Source organism: Mustela erminea, chromosome 16, assembly GCF_009829155.1.
Source record: "Mustela erminea isolate mMusErm1 chromosome 16, mMusErm1.Pri, whole genome shotgun sequence".
In the NCBI taxonomy this organism is placed as follows: domain Eukaryota; kingdom Metazoa; phylum Chordata; class Mammalia; order Carnivora; family Mustelidae; genus Mustela; species Mustela erminea.
This window is the reverse complement of record NC_045629.1, coordinates 74,370,351-74,385,532: the sequence shown is the minus strand read 5'-3', so window position 1 is coordinate 74,385,532 and position 15,182 is coordinate 74,370,351. Positions and strand designations below refer to the sequence as shown.

At 52.0% G+C, this 15,182-nt stretch overlaps 1 protein-coding gene across 4 annotated transcripts in view; it reads left to right on the top strand.

Annotated features, from left to right (window-relative positions):
- Positions 1–239: 239 nt before the first annotated feature.
- The window catches only part of ASAP1 (ArfGAP with SH3 domain, ankyrin repeat and PH domain 1), a 351,640-nt gene continuing 336,697 nt past the window's right edge, over positions 240–15,182 (top strand). For 2 of the 4 annotated variants that reach the window (XM_032316148.1, XM_032316146.1), the window contains exon 1: positions 240–497. The gene's annotated coding sequence lies outside the window, so the exon portion shown is untranslated. The remainder of the gene's footprint in view (positions 498–15,182) is intronic. The other 2 variants (XM_032316149.1, XM_032316147.1) reach the window with 1 other exon arrangement.

Here is a 15,182-nt window from a genome sequence, read left to right as displayed (position 1 = left end):
TTCCACCTCTGGGCACCGAGGAGGCAGGGGCCGGCGGGGGCGCGAGGCGTGCGGCCGAGCCGGGGGACGCCCCCCATCAACCCCGAGTCCGCGGTGCCCACCCCGCCCCCCACGCCTGGTGCCGGCGGGCCAAGGGTTAAGCGAGGCGGGAGCCCCCGGCGCGGAGCGGCCGCCGGGCCGGGAATGCTTAGTCAGGATTCCGATTTCCTGTCGAAGTGCTGGGATTTCCTGCAGCCCGCGCCCGCCGCCGCCGAGCGGGAGCGTCCGAGCCGCCCGCGCCTCCGCGGCCTCCTCCCCTCGGCACATGGTCGCCCGCCCCTTCCTGCGCCGCGCTCGGCTCCCGCGCCTCGCCGCCGCCGCCGCCGCGCCCGTGCCGCCCGCCCCGCCGGTCGCTCCCGGCCGCCGCCCGCCCTCCGTCCCCAGGGCCGCCGGCGCCCGGCTGAGGGCTGCGGCGCGCGGGAGCCATGGAATAATGCCCAGCGGCCCGCCCGGTCCCGGTGAGTTGCGGGGCGCCCTGGGTCGTCCGCGCCCCCCTGCTCGGCCCCCCGCGCCGGCCGCCTGCGGACTGCGCCTCTCGGCGGGGCGCCTCGGGCACGGGGAGGGCGCCGGCCGCGGACCCCGGGGGGCCGCTCTGGGGGGCGCCGACACGGTGTGTTGGGGGGGGTCGGCCGGTGGCTCCGTGCGCCCTCCCGGGGAGGCGCCGGGACCCGCGGTTGGGACGCCCTCCCGGCATTGTCTCTCCTGGCGGCGGAGGAAAGTTCCCCGCGGTTCGTGGAGGGGCGGCGGGGCCCCGCATTGCCCGGCCCCGGCCCGGGCTCGGACGCCGCGCTGCCAGGCAGGCCCCAGGCCACTTGCTTTGGAAGCCAGTGAGACGAAGCAAAGCGGGGGCCAAGATTCCCAGTCGGGGCTTGGGGTTTGCTCACGGGAAGCCTGGGAAATGGCTTGTGTTTTTCCCGCTTGTGCCATTTTGGGACCTGCTGCGTTTTCTGAGAGCGACGAGAAGTTTTAAAGAAAAAAGAAACTCGCTGGCGTTTTGGTATCCTGCGGTTTTCGTACACCCAGAGAGTTCTCGGGCGTTCCTAGAGCGGTTTCCTTTAATAACTGGTCCTTCCACTAGCGCAGGGGGACCATCCCATCGTCACCGTGAGAGCTCAGCCTTACCTGCCCTGATGGGAAAGAACAACAACTTTCTTCCACTCTTCCCGAAGACTCTATCAGGTTGTCTTGGCAAGATACTTGATTCTGGGGTGACAGTGGGGCCAGGGCTGCTGATTACTTCTGGGATTGTAAAACACCATTGAATATCGAGGCCAGTTTTATCTCTGTTGAACCCTCCACCCCCAAGACTTTCCTGTTTTGCAGTTGGTGTTCCTGTTCCCCCCAAAAATGCAGATATTTTGGCAAACAGCAAATCTCAACAGTTTAGAAAGAAAAAGGATCTTCCATAACAACTGTTTCAGCCCCTTGTTGTTAGGCATATGAGGCTGGGAGCTAGCTTACCCAAGTGGCACGGCCGGTCTTCAGACTCCCAGCCCAGTGCTCCTTTCTTTCACTATGGCAGTTTCCAGTCTGGCAGCAGGAGACATTTGGAAATAGGTCTTCCTTGCATTATAACCTTTGTTGTTTTCGTGTCTTCTCTTGTTCTGTCTTATCTATTACTGCTGCTGTTTTTGAGAAACGTGGTTTTCTCAAAGTCGGTATTTTTAGAGAGTGAATTAAAAAAATTCCCTAACCTTTACTGTTCAGCCACCCAATGGATTTGAAGCCTAAAATGGGTGGCTTATTACATAGGGAATTACTTTTCTCTATCCCATTCTTTTGTGAAAAATAGAAACTCCTAAGTCCAAAAAAAGGGTAGTATCTTAGCACAAAATGTACCCTGCGATGTTCTCTGGACTTGATTTTCAGCCCTCCTGTATCTTGTGAGCAAAGCAGCCCGTCTATTTTTCTCCTGATGAGAGCTCCGAATGGCTGGTTTTTCATTTTTAGTATGTGATAATGTCGGAGAGAAAGGACTTGTTCGCAGGCTTGCCATTTGGTGAAGGAAATTGAAATTCTCTCCACCTCTCACCAGCCACAGTGAGCCAGATTTTTGAAATCAGTCAGAGCCTTGCAGGCCCAAAAATGAATGTGTGCATCCAAATGGGGCCCTCCCTCGCCCCTCACGAGGACCCACCTCCCAGCTGGCATCTCCACGCAGCACCCACGGGACTGATGTCTAAAGGAAAAAGGGAACCTGTGTTACCTGGGACGATGCGGCTCCTGCATTTTCCCTGTGGGTTCTCAGCTGTGTTTGACTGGGTCCTGCCACCCCGTCCTCATTTTTCCCCTCTCTCATTTCCTCACACTTCTCTCCCAGTCACTGTATCTGGCCTGGGCTCGCCAAGAAGGCTTTCCTGTAGGATGCACAGATGATCCCCACATAAGCAGTAGTGACAAGAACAGCTTACATTTACTGAGCACTTGCTCTGTGTGCCCTAGGCATGTCACCTGCTAAGAAGTCCTAAGGAGGAGAGGGAACTCCTTTGGGAGCCTTGCCCAGAAAGGATGCCACTTTTCAAATTCATCTGGAATTGACTCATTTGTTCATTCATCCAGTACACATTTGCTAAGTGACACCCCCGTGGGAGGTGCCAGTCCTGCAAAGATGAACAGGACCCTGTATTCAAGGCCTTCTGTTTCCAGCCTCCTCCTTCGGTGTTAGCTTCACACTTGCTCTTTTGGTTAGTCGGTGCAAGGAGCCCGTAGTGAGCACCTGCTCTGACCTAGCACTGGGTCAAGTCCGGAGGAGAAAGCAAGATAGGCCAGGCCTGCCCTCAGGGAGCTTGCATTCCAGCGGAGGGATTAGGCCAAGCCCAGAAGCACCAGAGAAAGATTGTGATTCTTGTTCCTGAAATCCTGACCCAAGCAAAGTGGGGTGGGGGTGTAAATGGGGGTGGTCCTAGTTTTGCTAGGAAAAGGCCTCTCTGAGATTGAAGACTTGAGAAGAAACTGGCTGTGAGGAGAGGTCGCTGGGGAGGACAATCCGGGCAGAAGGATCAGATGTGCGCCCTCCTGTGTGTGAAAGGGCTGGGCGTGCTCCAGGGAGAGAGGGAAGTCGAGACGGAGGGGTGAGTAAGGAGGTGGGAGTGAGCAGAGTGTAAGGGAGAGATGGGGAGAAGGGCAGAAGGTGAGGTTTCAGATGGAGGCAGGTTCTAAGCCATGCTGGGGAGGTACCCCGCCCCCTCCTCCAAGTACAGAGGGAAGTGGGACTGGGTTCAGGCTCTGGAGTGGGATCTGATTGACATTTTTGAGAGGTTGTGTTTACTGCTTTTTGAAGAGTTGATCACAGTCAGCAGAGTGGAAGCAGGGAGACCAGTTGGGGGGACGGGACTGCATGAATCCAGAAATGTTGGTGGCCGCTTTGACTGGTGGAGGTGAAGGGAAGTGGGTGTGACCTGGTTAGAACCTGAAGATAGACCTGGTGAGACTTGGTGATGGATGAAATGGGGGTGAGGGCAGGGAGGGACTGGAGGACGACCCCTGGGTTCTGGCATGAACCGCTGGCTGTCATTTGGGAAGATGGGGGAGAATAAAGGCAGAACACACACATTCTGGAGAGAATCAGGGTCCATTTTGGCCGTGCTAATATGGAGATGTCTAGGAGACATCCGGGTGGACACCTGGGACAGACATGACGGCATGTGACTTCAGACCCCAGAGGGTACCTCTGGACTAGAGACACTGATGTGGAAATGACCAGGCTGCAGAAGAGCCACCAAAGTGCTGGCTGGCACGCGCCCTGCTGTTTTATTCCTCTAAGGGTCCTCCTGCCTGGGACGCTCTTTGGCTCTCTCAGGCTAACACCTACTCATCTTTGAAAACATACCCATGTCTTTACCTCCTTGAAGATGCCTCCAGCTCCCCTGGCCCCCAGATCCCTGTGTCTACTTCCATGATAGGATTCAACCTAAGTTACCTTTTTATAGTGTCTTAATGTTTATGAAAAACTTGAAGCAGGCTCTGTCACATAGTAAGTGCTCAACCAATGCTAGCTGCTGCTATTATTGTTGTTGTTGTTGTTGATGGGAGTGATGGAGAGGCATATAAATAAGAATTATATTGGATAAGTGTAATGATAAATAATGTATTAGTCTCCTCTTCCTGCTCTAATAACTGCAAACTTAGTGGATTAAACAACACAAATTTATTCTCTTACCATGCTGGAGGTCAGAAGTCTGAAATGAATCTCACTGGGCCAAAATCATGGTGTTCGCAGGGCTTTGTTCTTTCTGGAACCTCTAGGGAAGCTTCCCTCCAAAAGGAACAGGGAAGACTCAGAAGAGAAGAGCCTAGGGAAGAATCTGTTTCCTTGCCTTTTCCAGCTTCTGGAGACTTCATACCTTGGCCTATGGTCTCCTTCCAGCTTCAAAGCCAGCAGTGTTGGCCCTTCTCACATACCATCTCTCTGGCTCCCCTTCTGGCTCCCTGTTCCATTTCCAAGGGTGTTTTTGAGTATATCAGGCCACCTGTATAATCTAGAATGCTCTCCCTATTATAAGGTCCAGCGATTAGCAATTTTAATCCCACCCCCACCCCCACCCCCACCCCTAATTCTCTATTGCCACATACCCCAGGTAAACTAGCATATTCTCATGTCCTGGGGATTAGGATGTGGACATCTTTGGGGGCTGGTAAGGGAAGGTATTACGGGAGTCTGGAGTCCCGGGGTCAGGCTTTACTCGTATCTTCACCTCCTCTGGGATATTCATTCCTTCCTGTGAGCTCTCCGTGCCCAGCTTTACATGAGAATGCCGTGAGGATTCATGTCACTGCGCTTTCTTTGCGCTGTAGGCCAAACTGTGCACTGCCAACACAGGGATACTAACTTTTCTCTTCCTGCCTCAGGGATAATTTAAGTTCAATCCCTGGGGGTGCCTGGGTGGTGGCTCCTTGGGTCAAGTGTCTGACTCTCGATTTCAGCTCAGGTCATGATCTCTTCTTGGGTTGGGAGATTGAGCCCCATGTTGGGCTCCGTACTGCGTGTGGAGCCTGCTTAAGAGTCTCTCTCTCTCCCTCTGCCCGCGCCCCATTCATGCTCTCAATCTCTGTCTCTAAAAAAATTTAAAATTAAAAAAAAAAAAATCCAACCCTTGAAAGCCCTTTCCTCACCCACCTACCCAGTATTCACTCCCAGAAGGGCTGGGAGGGGTGCCAGGGTTGGCCAGTCAGTGAAGCGTCTGCCTTTGGCTCAGGTCATGATCCCAGGGTCCTGGGATCCAGCCCTACATCAGGCTCTCTGCTCAGCAGGGAGCCTGCTTCTCCCTCTCACTCGCTCCCTGCTCATGCTCTCTGTCACTATCTGTCTGCCTCAAATAAATAAATAAAATCTCTTTAAAGAAGAAAGGAGAAAGAAAGAAAGGACTGAGGAGTGTGACGTGTTGGTACTCTCTTCAAGTCTGCTATGGCTGATTTCCTGTCACAGTGTGAATCCCAGCACCGTGTGTTCCTTTTATGCAGCTGGAACCTTGGTTTCAGAGCTACAGCTAGTGTCCCCAGCCTCAGCCGGCCCTGTTCGCAAAGCAGGCCACCAGCACACTCAGGAGAGAGCATGTGGCTCCATCAGGACAGATCCATTGAACCCCTAGTGGAAAAAGTAACTGGAGGGCCTGGCTTGGCAGAGTGCGGCAGGTGGCCCCATCTTCTGAAAGTCAGGGAAACACACCAGGATGTGTTGTGAAGCCACATTGCACATTATGAGGAGGTAATTACGACCAGATTTCTAACATCCTCTGGGTTATTTGGAGAAAATGGGCGCCTGCCCCGGATACGCTCCAGAAACAGCCGGCTTCCCGGACACCGTCAGCGTTTCGGAGAGCCTCATGAACTCTGCTGGCCACAGGCATGCTGGGTTGCATGGAGGCAGAGGTCTCCTCCTGCCTGAGCTTCCCCTGACAGCTCTGTCCGTCCCCATCCTTGGAAATGCCACAAACTAACTCATCTTGTAATATTTTTGGCATTTCCTCTTCCTTTACGGCTTTAAGTCAGGAAATGCGAAAGGCACCAAGTTAGAAAAACAGAAGAGAGAGTGGAGCTTGGGATCCCTCCTCTGGAGTCTGGTTACATTTGGGACAAAGAAGAGTGCGTGCCATCTGCGCTTCCCCCCCATGTGGCGGGGGCTCAGGCGGACCACGCGGGTGCAGATCCTCCTCCGTGGGCAGAGCAGCAAGGAGGGAGTCAAGACAACGCCTGCTGTGGCTTCTGGGGAATGGCCCGCGTTTCCCTCATCAAGGCTAATTGTGAGTTTCCCGGCGTGCCTTCTGCCTTCGTGAGACTCCTCCTGGGTGCACACTACTGTGTGTGCGTTTGGTTCTAGTTTTGAACCGAAATAATTATCTTTGCGAGTAGACACGCAGTAAGAGGGCTCAAGCAAAAATCCATGATATGTGCAACTTAGTTCGAAGGTTCAGAAAAAAAAAAATGACAGGTGTTGTAAAAACTAGTACGAGTGAGGGGGAAGAGAAGGAAAAAGCCCGTGGAATGAAATGTTAACTCTGGGTAAGCTCAGGCAGAGGGCTTAAGGGAGCTCTTGGCACTATTTCTCATTCTTAAAACTATTTCCAAGCCTAAAGGGTATTGCAGATGGGGTGGGGGGTGCTCAACCATGCCTTTGTAATTGGACCTTGACAGATACAGGCCAGTTCCACAGCAGGGTCAGCGGACAGGAAACCAGACGATTCTGAGGCCTGCTACTGACCCCACCTTTCCTTCTGCTCTCACACTTTGTGTTCCCAACTGGGAGAATGTCAGAAAAGCTTCCCTCGTGAGGATTCCGTGAATGGCATTACGACAGCCATCTTGTGTGGACGCGAGTCTGTTCACATGGTGGCCTCTCCCCGAGACGGAGCGCCTCCAGCTCTCGTGCCGGCCCGAGCACATGGCGGGCACTGACCGGGGAGCCGAGTCATGTGCCTTGGCTTCAGTTGCTCAGCCGTGTTGCCGTGCTCATTGAATTTTCTCATCATTGAGCTTTTATTTTCAGCGACTCTACATTTTCCTTCTAGAAAATGTCTTTGGTCGGTTCTCTTTCAGATCACCCCAGCCTTTAGTCCTTTTGTCGTGTTCTTTCTTTAGGGCTTTTCTTCCTTACTTCATACCTTTGTTCTAAATGTACTGACATTGTCTTTGGAATTGCCCCGTTATGCTCACCTGTCCTGGGTGGCAGAAGTGTCTCTGCAGAGTGGTTTTATGCTTCAGTAGGGGTTCCAAAGGTTTCCTGGATCCAGGACTAGTGGTAGCTCTAGGACCTGAGATGTTTAACGCTAGGCTGGAGGTGCAGGTTTGGGTTTTCCACCCACAACTAGGGCTTTGACGTTTGCGCAGGAGTCTTCTCCCCCACCCAGATCCTGAGGCAGATAAGATTACTTGCCGCCATTTCTCTGCACTGATAGGAGGAGGAGTTCAGGGCCTCTTTCATGGGAGGCTAGGGTCCCTATGGGGTCCTAGCTTTGTAGAGGGGTCTCAGCTCTCCTGTCCTTGTGTAGATGCCAAGCGGAGACCAGCCACCTTCACATATTCAGTCTTCTTTTTCAGACTAGGAAGAGGAAGGACATTTACAGGAAGGTAAAAATTGCCATTTTGAGAAAAGAAAACCAGAACCCCCCATATCAAAACAGCAGCAACAAAAAGATTTAATTCCGATCAGCAAGCACTTACTGAGCACCTCTGTTTGCCCTGCAGAACGGGGTGGGGGCAAGTTGGGGCTGGGTCTTAAAATGCCTGTTTGTCTTCGTAACACCCGGTGCAGAGCAGACCGCAAATGTTTGGGAAAAATGGAAGCAAACAAGAAAGGAAATTAATGTGGTTGAAGAAAACAGATCATAATGCAGAGGACAGAATAAGATCATGAAAAGTAGTACTGAATGATGACTCAGAGTCCCGAGTTCCAGTCCAGCAACTGATAACTGACTAGTTACGGTTCTTTGATGAATAGTCACTCCCATCGTGGAATCACACTTTGCCATCTGCAGTAAAGGTGGTAACTCCTGACCCAGTTACAGTGATAGCAAGAGCGGGAAAGTGGGAGCTTCAGAGGGCCAAGTATTTTTCTTATCTTCCAGGCCTGTGGGGCAGTGTGTCCTCCAAGGGCACGTTGCTTTGGAGGCTCTTTCTGTCTTGCCTCACAACCACTAGGGGCACTGGGTTTTCCCAGGGAAGGGCAGCAAGCATTTCAAGTCCTCAAAGCTTGTTCAGATTCAGATTAAGGGGTCTTTGGTGTATGTATGGTCGGAAGTTAGGCATTTGGGTGCTGAGTTGGCCTGAGTCTCATGTGATAGTCTAGAAACTTCCCCTGGGACCCAAAATGAGGGCTGAGGTGCCCCTGGGAGATGCAAGATGAATTTCTGCATTGCGCTGCCATCATAGCCTTTGACCCCCTGTTCTGTGAGGCCATTCCTCTGGGTGGTAGAACTCATGATCTCTTCTGGGTCTGTCTTGTCCATGTCCCTCTTTCGTGGGGGAAGTGATTTGGTGGGGGGGGGTGGGGATAGGGGCATTTGTTATGATGCAATGTGAAAACCTCTGGGCTTAGAATCAAAGATAGCTAATATTTCTTATGCATTAACACGTCAAGTGCTATTCTAAGCCATTCCACAATATAAGCTCATTTAATCCTTATAATAACCCAATAAAATAGGTACTGTTTTTTGCTCTTGGGGGCCACTGTTTTTAATCTCCATTTTATACATGAGGAGACAGATGCACAGACACTAACTTCTCCAAGGTCATATAGCTCATGGTGGACAGAATTTTAAGCAAAGGGATCTGTGTTCATTGCCCACACTCTTGACCATGATGCAATATTGCCTCTGAAGACTTGAATTTGAATTTTATGCCCCAGTTCTTCATGTGGCCTTAGCAGACTCTGCCCTTAGCCTTTCAGAGTTTTTAGGTTCCTTTTCTATACATTTTTAAAGGTTTTAAAAAAGGTAAGTTTTGCAGGTTTTAAAAAATGGTGTTAAATGAAGTAATATGTATAGAAAGTGGCTTTGTTCTTGGCATATCATGACTACTAAACAGAAGTGAGTGAGTTCTAAATGGGCTAAAAATTCCTGTTTACATGATCGATAGGGAAGACACATGAATGAACTGATTCCATTTAAAGAGTCTTGTCCTTGGTGCACAACTTTCCCTGCATATCCTGCCCTTTGCTGGAGCACCTGGGACACAAAGATGAAAAACCAAAGTTCACGTGCTAGAATTTCTCCTAGATGATTGGGAGAGAAAGAGAGGTGTTTATCATTTTGGACCACATCTTGCCCACACCAAGGGAGAGTTACAAAGGAATAGCCCCAAGTGTGCAGAGAGAGAAGACAGTCACCCTGGGGCAGGGGTGGGGGGTGCAGAGTCGGTAAAGCTCTGGGACAAGAGGTGCCATCTGACCCCAGTCTTCCAGGATGGGCAGGATTTCAGTTAATGGAGAGAGTCGGGAAGGGTATTCAAGCCTGAGACTAGCCGGACCGAAGTCTTTGTGGTAGGAATGTGCTGGTTTTTTGTTTGTTTGTTGTTGTTGTTTTTTGGAGATTTAAGGAAAACATTTATTCAAGGGGAGAGGTAAAGCTCAGAGTAAAGCAGCTTTTAGGGTTTCTTTCTGGAATGCAATCATGCAAGCATCCCGGATATTCTCTATCCCCCCGCCATCACAGAAGTTCTGATCTGGAAAAGCCAACTGCAGTGTTGTTTATAGACCTTCCCTTAATAGCATTTTGCAAGTTTCCTCTCCCTAGGACAGTTACTTCCTTGGATTTAAAAATAGAATCATAGAAGGGTGGAGACGTGGAGTATTCGCAGATTATACCGTTTTAATGGTACACTTGGAGGTGAGTGAGTGAGAAGGTGTAGCAGACACTTGGTTGCTTATCTAACATCCTTTTTCCTTCCTTGCTCCGGGAACATTAATCTTCAGAAGTTTGCCTTCTAGGGGCTTTAGGGAGGTCAGTCCCAGCCCTGGGCTGCGGGGCGGGGGATGGGGGGAGGTGGTGGAATCACTATGGTCCTGCCCCCCTTGACAGTGATTTGCTTATCCATGGGCATGTGACAGAGGTGTGGCTATGAAATAAGAAGAGAAATTTCTGGGGTTGGGGAATAGAGAAGGATTTTTCTCCATATTAGAAGGAGACATTTAGGAAGACAGCCTTTTCTGCTATGGGACATAGTGGGATTGGCATGTGATACCTGGAACGGTGGCAGCCATCTTAGGACTATGAGGGAACTTGCTTAGGAAGACTGTGTTGAGCCTGTTCAGTACAGAAGGATGGAAGGAACAAGACACTGAAAACCCTAATTTTAGACTATTTTTGAGTTAAGTTTTAAGTTTTCTGTTACTTTAGCCCCAAAACGATTTGTATCAATACACAAAGGGATGACCACCTTATGTGAAATATAGATGATTTGGGGTCCATTATACCACTCCCCCAACACACACTCACCCTATGTGTTAGCTCACCATCTTGTTTGAAATATACCACCAAATCATATAGTTTCATACCTTCACTGTCTTGCTATGTTCATCCACCTGAATAGCCCTTTCCCTAGCTTCTCCACCTACTCAAAATCCAACTTTTAAAAAAAGTATGGTTCAAATGCACCTTCTCTGAGAAGTCTTCCCCAGTCCTTCCTGTTGTAAGTACTTATCTTATTCTTTGGGTACCTTAACATTTGTGGTCTCTCCCTCTCTCCCTCCCCATCTCGTTCTTTACTAAGTGCCTACTGAGTAGCCAGCTGTAGTGTCATACCCTAAGCATCATCTTTCATGAATGGGGACAGGCACGCACGGGAACTTGTGAGCCAGTGTGTTTTGTGTGGTCATGCGGGAACATGTGGTATCACCAGCTACTTCCAGAAAGGTGCCTGATGCCCCCTTACAGGGGGGGTCAGGGAGGCCTTTCTACAAGGTGTCATCCTTGAGTTAGATATTAAGTAACTGGGAAAGAGCAAACAGAAAGGAAGAAAATTCTAGGTGTCGGGGACCACCGAAACAAAGATGTGGGTGGTAGACACAGCCCAGTCTGGGCTGGGAGCTAAGCATGGGGGGAAGCTGACATTTGAGGTGGGATGCACTGAGGCTGGAGGAGAAGGCAGGAGGAGCCACGTCCAGGAGCTCTGACTTTATCCTGAGACCACAGAGGAGCCTTTGAAGGTTTGAGGCAGGGGAGTCTTGTGACACTGTCCTTTAGAAAGAGGATTCTGGCTGTGTTGCATTGAGTGGACTCGGTGTGTAGGGCAAGGACTGGAAGCAGGCAGACCATTTTGGATGCTCCTGTGGGAGTCTGGGAGCGAGCCCAGGAGACAGGGGGGATAGGCATTCGGATGGCTTGGGGACTGACGGATGAGGGGCCTGGAGAGGAGGGGTTGCTGTTGACGACACTAAGCTTTCTGGTTTGTCTGCGAGGCTGAGTCATGTCTGTGTCGCAAGACTGCAACCTTCTCCAGCTCCTGGTCCTACCAGTCTGCGCATCCCCTGGCGTGCTGGGTTTGGGCTGCCGTGAGAGACGGAGGAGGAAGAAGCGAGGAAGAAGGGAGGCTTATCTTCGCTTCCTTGTCTTCTCCTCCCACGGCTTCGGCGCTTGGGTTCCTGTTTAAGGGGATCAGGAAGTGGAGCTGTGACGTGGTTTTCCTGGTGTCCCTGCTTCCGAGGTCTGAGCCTTGAGAAGAGGAAGGACTTTCTTAGGACCTGCGGCTCATCACCTTTCCTTCTCACTCATCTCCCAGACCAGCCCAATTCTGAATAAGCCTGTCCCAGACCTCTGGTGTGGCCTTTTCTGTGTGTGCCCACCGTTCCTGCCTCATGCCAGGCTTCTGTGCCATTTCTCCCGAATCATCTAGCCAGTTCCTAGCTCACTGCCCTCCCCTTCATGTCCTCCACACTGATGCCAGGGAGAGCTCCTTAAAACCAGACTGGCATCACCCTCTGGCTCGACCAGCTTCAGTCCCCCCTCCCAGAGCCCCGTCGGTCATGTGAGGAAGAAAGCAGCCCCGACTTTCTAGCTGCTGAGACCTGGGGTCAGGCCTGGCTGTCTTACTCACTGAGTGCCCTTGGACGAGCCACTCACCTTGCTGAGCCTGTATTTCTCTACCTGTGAAATGGGTACAGGCTGCCTGAGTGATGGGTGAGGGAGGAAATATATCACAGGGCCAGCCTGAGCATGGGCACATGTGCACACACTGTATTTCTCCCTCCCTGACAGTCGTATTCACCTGAGGGAGTCCTTAGTGCCCACCGCACAGTGGACCAGATGCGCTTCACTCAACGTTTGTCGAACGAATTAGTCCTTTGTTCTCTTTCCGCTTAGGCTGTGACAACATCTCTTTCAATACGTTTGAGAAACTCTGTCAAGGCCTGTAAGGGTTGGAGGGAGCGGGACACCCTCTCGGCCGGGGTTGGGGGGGCGGTTCGTGTGGAGGAGGAAGTGGCTTCCTGACTCCACGCCCTGAGTCGGAGTCTGTCCCCTGGCCGCTGTGACTTCCAGGAGTGCCTCCTGGGGGCGGGTGGCCGGGGTCCAGAAATGTGTCATCCCAAAAAAGGGTGAGGCCATCCACACAGCTCTTCTAGGCAACAGCAAACACAAGAGTGTGCATAAGCAGGGCCGTGTGAATTAGTGACATATGTGCGTGCTTTCTGGAAAGAGTGTAGTGGACCTAACGTGTATCTGTGTGAGGTGTTCCCATCCTGGAAGAAGCTAGGAGTTGGTCGAGGTAAATTGAGTTCAGTGATGATATTTCAAGCTCTTGGTTTGAAGGCAGTCACAGTATTGAGCATTTGCAGAGAGGAACCATGTTGGAGCGGAAACAGAAGGCTGTGGAGGGTAATCACCTCGTCAGAAACAGAGCTTCTGTGGTGTAGACGGTTGGTAAGGGTTTGGATCCTGGCCTTAGGATGAGTCCTAACTCAGCCTTTTACTGGCTGGCCTTCGCACTTGCTCATCTTGGGCAGGTTCCGAGCCTCCCTGAACCTCAGTCTTGCTGCTTGTCACCGGGGAGAACAGGACTGCCATCTGCCAGGGTCTTGGGAGGCCTCCATGTGGTAGCACGAAGAGAACAGTGAGAATGGCCTGCGCATGCCGACTGCAAGTGCAAACATGCCCTGACCTGACGATGATGATGGTTAGGGGTTGAGCCGTACTCTCCAAAAAAGATACGTGCAGTCCTAGCCCCCAGGACTTCAGAATGTGGCTTCATTTGAAAATAAGGTCTCTATAGAGGTAGTCAAGTTAAAATGAGGTCATTAGGGTGGATCCTAATCCAGTGTGTCCGGTGTCCTTATGGAAAGGGGAACTTGGGACGCAGCGACAGGCAGGCATGCACACAGCGAAGCTGATCCGAGGATCCAGGGACAGGGTAAGTTGAGGAGTGCCAGGGGCTGCCGCCAACCCCGCAGATGAGGAGGAGGCGGGGAAGGATTCTCCCTGGTGGCCTCAGAGGCGGGGTGGCCTTGCTGACACCTTGAGTTCAGACTTCTGGTGTCCAGAGCTGTAAGAGAGTGAATTTATGTTGTTGTTGTTGTTGTTGTTGTTGTTGTTTTAAAGATTTTATTTTTATTTATTTGACAGACAGAGATCACCAGTAGGCAACGAGGCAGGTGGGTGGGGGGCGGGGGGGGGGCAGGAAGCAGGCTCCCCACTGAGCAGAGAGCTTGATGCAGGGCTCGATCCCAAGACCCTGGGATCATGACCCGAGCTGAAGGCAGAGGCTTTAACCCACTGAGCTACCCAGGCACCCTGAGTTTCTGTTTTTTTAAGGTGCCTCATCGTGGGTGCTGTCCAGGGGCAGCCCCAGAAACCCCAGACTGACCCAAACGAGGGCTGCACGTGACTGGAGGTCGGCCTGAGGCGTTCATTCAGCAAACACCGGCCTGAATCTAGCCTCCGCCCGTCTGCTCTCCTCCAGCCTCCGCATGGCGCTTGTTGAGAACTTCCCCGATGTCACTCTGGGAACAGGAGGTTAGCAGTCTGTGCTCCCAGCCTGGAGGCTGAGAGGGACACTCAGGAGCAGCTCGTCAGGAGACCAAGTGACATTCCATCTGCCGTGTGACTGTATTGAAAAGGGCATCCGTAGAGCAGACAAGGGATGCGAGGGGCTTTGGGGTCAAAGGCAGAGACTGGCACAGGACAGTAGCCACAGCCGGTGTGTGCCAGGGATTGGAGAAGGGTTCCGTGTGTGGGATGGGGAAGGGGTGTCCCCGGGGACTCAGGGAGTAGAAGCACCCAGAGTCTGGAAAAGTGAGCCAGGACAAGACTGGGGAGGAGGCTGGCCCTAATCCTGTCTCCAGGACGGTGAGCTGTGCAACTCTGTGCTTCAGAAACAGCCCTCCCCAGGGGGGCTCAGCTGTATCTCCTACATCTCTGCCCAGTGCACCAGCCGCCCTGGGTGGGGCAGTGGGAGAAAGTTCGGATGTGAGGGAACAAACCCCGAGCTTAAAGCAGGGACAGAGTAATAGTCTGAGTTTTGCTGGGTCGTGGAGACAGTGGTGTGGTAGAACGGGTGAGGCTGTGGGCATGCGAGAGTCCTGGGTCCGAGTCCTGGGTGAGGAGGCCCACTCTGGCCTTGCTTTGGGGCCCACGTTTCTGCATGCAGCTGACACCCACTGCGGAGCAGGGATGAAAATGAGCTCATCGAGGATATGTTTGGGGGCCCCTGGGAGCCCTGATGAATAAAGTTGCTTCTTCTCCTCTTAACCCTGCAACTCTGAAAAAGGGCTTTGTGCTACTTATAAAACCCAATAATCAGAGATGGAAAGAGAGTTGGTGTCTGGGAAGACCTGCACTTCATGGGAGCAAAGTCACTGTCGGAAACATGGGAGGTAGGGTCCCTGTGAGGAGGGAAGGAGATGTGGGGGCTCCTGGAGTGCCTCAGTGATGCTCACTGGCAAGAAGGACATTCGTCCTCATTGCTCTCTAATTACTTAGAATATTGTGGAAAAGCAGGTAAAGACTTCCTAGCCTTGGATGGCTTAAAAATAGTCTCTGGGCACAGAGTGGCCATGCTCTTTGCCCCTTGACCTCTTCTGCTAAAGTGCCCCCCCCCCCACCCCTTCTCTGCCCCTCTGTCTGGTGATGACTCTCAGGCATCCTCCCAGCCACCCTGGCGACAAACCTTGGTATTTATTCCACACTTATTTGAGTTTACACTGCACACCAGCATTATTC